Source organism: Schistocerca serialis, chromosome 4, assembly GCF_023864345.2.
Source record: "Schistocerca serialis cubense isolate TAMUIC-IGC-003099 chromosome 4, iqSchSeri2.2, whole genome shotgun sequence".
Classification (NCBI taxonomy): Eukaryota; Metazoa; Arthropoda; class Insecta; order Orthoptera; family Acrididae; genus Schistocerca; species Schistocerca serialis.
Window position 1 is genome coordinate 788,701,886 of NC_064641.1, and position 6,077 is coordinate 788,707,962.

Sequence of the window (6,077 nt, forward strand, 5' to 3'; positions counted from 1 at the left end):
CGCAGGTTCGAATCCTGCCTCGGGCATGGATGTGTGTGGTGTCCTTAGGTTAGTTAGGCTTAAGTAGTTCTAAGTTTAGGGAACTGATGACCTCAGCTGTTAAGTCCCATAGTCCTCAGAGCCATTTGAATTCCATACGCCCTGCCGTGTTATTGATCTGAGATCTCGTCCTGCTGCAATGTGTGTGTCAATCTAGGGGATAAATGTTCTCACTTCATCTTACACGGAGAATACAGATTAGTGAAACTTTATTTGTTCTTTATATTTGGTCTAGTATTCAGGATATACTTTTACTTTCTGTAAACACAGTTCTTGAAACCAGTGTGAATTTGCTTTCTTAAATATACCACTCAAGCGAGATTTATTTTTTTGCCGCGCACTCCTAAACATTGCAGTCGTGTGACGGGCGTGTACCTCGACAATGTGTTCAGAGAACGAGTTCAGTGCTACTCCCAACGGCTGTTTCTCTCTACTTTGAAATAGAACAGAGAGCTCCTCTAGTCGATTCTGTGCATCAAAGGCACCCTCTGCTACTATCATGTTGCTGGTGGGATATTCTCTTGTTACTGAACACTGTCCACCCCTAAATTACTCATCGACTGTTCTTGTTGATTCTGCTGGCCGTTAAAAACGCTCACTTATTAATAGAAGGCCTTTTTAGCCGGTTAACATACTTCAATTAACTTCCACCTCGATTCTACTACAACTTCGCAGGACGAAGTTTCGCCTCCTAGTATATCGAATCTCTTTTCCGATTCATGTTCCACTGCTCTCCATCTCGAATTCCATTTGAGTTTCGATGTAAGTACACACAGCACAAAAAGTTCTCCATCATCCCGGTTCCCAGGACTCCAGAAGATAGATGTTGACTATGGATATTGTATCACAGACACACTCCCTTTGACTGTTCAGAGATGTCACTAAACCCGCCCAAAGATGTAAATAATCATGCATGAGCAGCGCCTATTAGACTGATGGGGTCCGACAGCCGATCAGTTCCAGTCATTCCGCCAGGAAGGAGATAAACGTCTCGTGTTGTCTATAGTTCAACCATGCCTAGACGGTCAGTACCGCGGTTCGATCGTGTCCGTATTGTTACTTTGTGCCAGGAAGGGCTCTCAACAAGGGAAGTGTCCAGGCGTCTCGGAGTGAACCAAAGCGGTGTTGTTCGGACATGGAGGAGATACAGAGTGACGGCAACTGTAGATGACATGCCTCACTCAGCCCGCCCAAGGGCTACTACTGCAGTCGATGACCGCTACCTACGGATTATGGCTCGGAGGAACCATGACAGCAAGGCCACCATGTTGAATAATGCTATTCGTGCAGCCACAGGACGTCGTGTTACGACTCAACCTGTGCACAATAGGCTGCATGATGCGCAACTTCACTCCCGATGTCCATGGCGAGGTCCATCTTTGCAACCACGACACCATGAAGAGCGTTACAGATGGGCCCAACAACATACCGAATGGACCACTCAGGCTTGGCGTCACGTTCTCTTCACCGACGAGTGTCGCATATGCCTTCAACCAGACAATCGTCGAAGACGTGTTTGGAGGCAAACCGGTCAGGCTGAACGCCTTAGACACAGTGCCATCGTCTGTAGCAAGAGGGAGGTTCCCTGATGTTTTGGTGTGGCATAATGTGGGGCCGACGTACACTGCTGGTGGTCATGGAAGACACCGTAACGGCTGTATGATACGTGAATGCCATCCTCCGACCGATAGTGCAATCATATCGCGAGCATATTTTCGAGCCATTTGTCTTCATGGACGACAATTCGCAACCCCATCGTGCACATCATTTGAATGACTTCCTTCAGGATAACGACATCGCTCGACTAGAGTGGCCAGCATGTTCTCCAGACATGAACCATGTCGACCAAGCCTGGGATAGATTGAAAAAGGCTGTTTATGGACGACGCGACCCAGCAGCCACTCTGAGGGATCTACGCCGAATCGCCGTTGGGGAGTGGGACAATCTGGACCAAGAGTGCCTTGATGAACTTATAGATAGTACGCCACGACGAATACAGGCATGCATCAATGCAAAAGGACGTGCTAATGGGTATTAGAGGTACCGGTGCGTACAGTCATCTGGACAACCGCCTCTGAAGGTCTCGCTGTATGGCGGTGCAACATGCAATGTGTGGTTTTCATGAGCAATAAAAAGGTCGCAAATGATGTTTATATTGATCTCTATTCCAGTTTTCTGTACAGGTTCCGGAACTCTCGGAAGCGAGGTGATGCAAAACTTTGTTTGATGTGCGTATTTTATATGGTTCAAATGGCTCTGAGCACTATGGGACTCAACTGCTGTGGTCATCAGTCCCCTAGAACTTAGAACTACTTAAACCTAACTAACCTAAGGACATCACACACATCCATGCCCGAAGCAGGATTCGAACCTGCGACCGTAGCAGCAGCGCGGCTCCGGACTGGAGCGCCTAGAACCGCACGGCCACCGCGGCCGGCTTGCATTTTATATGCATAAATTCGTTCCTGTGGAGATGTTACTCCATCGATTTTAGTGCGGCACTACCTAAGAACGTGTCTCTATAATAGGTTTTTTAAGAGCAAAAGCATTTTTATAAAGGATTTAAAATACCTGTTTTCCCTCAGAATTATTATTTGACGCTCCTAGAAAAATAAATATATAAATAACTTTGCCTTCGAAAATGGCCAACATAAAACTCGAGTCCTTGTAACTTACTTTGTTCGTCATCCACAGTGTGCCATTAAGAAGGAAATAACGCTCATGCAGTCGTGTTCGCATTTCTTCATCACATATCATACAGTTTCAGACAGGAGTAAGATACGAGGTAGGAACATCATGTCATTCAATACCATAAACAGGTGAAAAGTAGAAGATTGCTTTTATGTTTCTGTATGTCCCCGAGTTTCCCTAATTTTCCCTGTGATCACAGCTGGTTGGTAGCACGTTGTAGGTAGGACATGAATCCTTTTGTACTTACACGGACCTGTCGCTTCATTGTGACCACGTTTCGGTAGCCTGAATAACCACCTTTTCCAGCGCGGTCGTGCTGGATGAGAGCCAATGAGATTCTGGAAAGAAGTGACAGGTATGTGGAGCCATGCCGACTCCAGTGCCGTGGTCAACTGCGGTGGGTTTCCCGGCTGAAGATCCATGGCGCGATCACCCTGATCGAGATGGTCCCACAGATTCTCGACTGGATTTAAATCCGGTGAGTTTGGTGACCAGGGGAGTACGATAAACTCATCCTGGTGCTCTTAGAACCACGAACATACACAGCGAGCTGTGTGACACGTTGCATTGTCCTGCTGGTAGATGCCATCGTGCAGAGGAGAAACAAGTACATGTAGGGGTGGACATGGTCTCCAAGGATAAATGCATACTTGTGTTGATCCATTGTGCCTTCCAGAATGATGAGGTCACCCAGGGAATGCCACGAAAACCATAACGCGTGCAGGGTACTTGCTTTCAGACGTTTCGCGCCGTACTCACCAATTGCCATCTATTTGATGGAACATAGAACGTGATTCGTGAGACCACTCAATTCTTATGAGAGACTCACAGGACAAAAATGTTCAAATGTGTGTGAAATCTTATGGGGCTTAACTGCTAAGGTCATCAGTCCCTAAGCTTACACACTACTTAACCTAAATTGTCCTAAGGGCAAACACACACCCATGTCCGAGGGAGCACTCGAACCTCCGCCGGGACCAGCAGCACAGTGCACGACTGCAGCGCCTCAGACCGCTCGGCTAATCCCGCGCGGCCTCACAGGACAAAATTTAAAATATGCAAACATGGCTTTTACTCCGCCCCCAACCTTTCTGAAGTAAAATTAACATTTATGGGGAGAGAAACGGCAAACCTGATGATATAATTACAGATATAAATCACAAATCACCAAATCGTGTGGAACTAAATGCCTATTAACAACGGTCAATGCTACACGTGCTGAAGAAGGCGAGGTGATTAGAATGATTGGTTGTTTCGGGGAAGGAGACCAGACAGCGAGGTCATCGGTCTCATCGGATTAGGGAAGGACGGGGAAGGAAGTCGGCCGTGCCCTTTGAAAGGAACCATCCCGGCATTTGCCTGGAGCGATTTAGGGAAATGACGGAAAACCTAAATCAGGATGGCCGGACGCGGGATTGAACCGTCGTCCTCCCGAATGCGAGTCCAGTGTCTAACCACTGCGCCACCTCGCTCGGTGTGATTAGAATGAAATGTACTTATTATTATTTATAGTATGGCTTATAGTAAGAGTTTTTGAATCAGGAGAATAGTTACACTACACAAAAACCACTAAAATTCTACATGTCAACACTATAACTCAGCTCTCCACCATAATATAATATAAAAGACAATGCTATTTTGTCAGAAACTGACATATTGAGCTCGTGGCTGCGTACAAAATATAGGTTGACTCTTACACAGAAGATAACAGCAACTAGCCACTTTTTTCAAAGTAACCGAAACATCTTCCATTTAATAATTATAATTTGTTTACATAACTTGAAATCGTTGTGAGGTACAACTACAATTAAAACGACGTTGTCTCACACCTTGTTTTCGTTGTTGAGCATCGCCACCCCAAGGAAGATTCGTCAGGTGGGGAAACGAGACACGAAACGTAATGTAAAACGTCAACTAGCCATCTGAAGATGAACCTAGCGGGTTGAAACCGGTAAGCGCAGTTTAAATAAATAAATAGCACTGAAAAAAGTGGCTGATGCTTGTAATCTTCTGTGTAAGAGTCAACCTATAAAAGACAGTATTCGAATTCATGGCGTCTGTTCCTTTTAAAGGACAGACACACACAGATCCCGCAACTGTGAAACATACGTAAATTAACGGGGGATCACTGCCATTAGCTGCAGCGAGACATTACGCCGAATCAGACGCGACGAACCGCGCGACCGCTACGGTCGAAGGTTCGAATCCTGCATCGGGCATGGATGTGTGTGATGTCCTTAGGTTAGTTATGTTTAAGTAGTTCTAAGTTCTAGGGGACTGATGACCTCATAAGTTAAGTCCCATAGTCCTCAGAGCCATTTGAACCAACTGAATCAGAGGCGACGAGTGAAAATGTGTACCGGACCGGTATTCGAACCCGGGATCTCCTGCTTGCTAGGCAGGTGCGGTAACCACTGCGCCATCCGGGACACAGTGTTATCGAAACTGCACAGACTATCTTGACCAGCCTCACGGCCGATCCACAGTCCCACCGAGCACCACCGATCCGCAGTCTCTGTCCATAATACTCCTGTTCACCACTTAGAGATACCCACAGCAGGTCGGAGGTCCCGGGTTCGAATCCTGGTCCGGCACTCAATTTCGCTCGTCGCCGATGATTCCGCTAAATGCCTCGCTGCAGCTGATAGCAGTGATACCGCGTCAATTTATATACAAAAGAGAATTGTTGTAGGCGAATATCAGGATCTTTCATGTAGTTTACCAGATCACTTGCCACTGGCTGGAAATTTTCGAAAAGACCCTTCTAGGCACGTGGAGGCCATGTTAATACACCATGAACAACAGTTTGCCGTTTAGCACCACAACCGCAAGATGGTGATGAAGATTTCCCCGATTTGTGTTAAGTGTCTGCCCATCTTCCATGGCACATTCGGATGCAGTTCACAGTAGTCCAAACTGCCCGAGGCAGGTCAAATCCAGGGGGTTTCTCTCGGATGCAGGCAGGTTTCAGGCGTTGTCGAGGACTGTTTTGTTGCCAGCGCCGTTTCCTTACACCAACTGAATTCATCTTCAGAAAGAATCCTGGCTGTGATGAGAATCTTACTGGCCCCACAGAGAATACGCCATACAATACTGGAACGTCAGGGTTATCAACAATCTTCTGATATTCACGTAACAGCGAACTCTTCCGTCTGATATCAGGAGGTGGAATGTGATCCACGGTAGGTAAACAGTAGGTGGGAGTAATGACGTGCACGGATTCGTTAAACAGTTTATCTGTCCTTCTCACATATGGACTGTTAACCGAGACACTACTCTGCTGCTGACTTCACCAACACGACTGCTGGTACTCGAAGAGTATGTGCTGACTAAAGTCAAGGACTAAT

At 46.6% G+C, this 6,077-nt stretch overlaps 1 non-coding gene across 1 annotated transcript; it reads right to left on the reverse strand.

The window, feature by feature from the left end:
- Positions 1-5,085: 5,085 nt before the first annotated feature.
- Positions 5,086-5,160, reverse strand: Trnaa-agc (transfer RNA alanine (anticodon AGC)). Its single transcript has one exon. It is a non-coding gene; the product is annotated as a tRNA-Ala (tRNA).
- Positions 5,161-6,077: the final 917 nt, after the last annotated feature.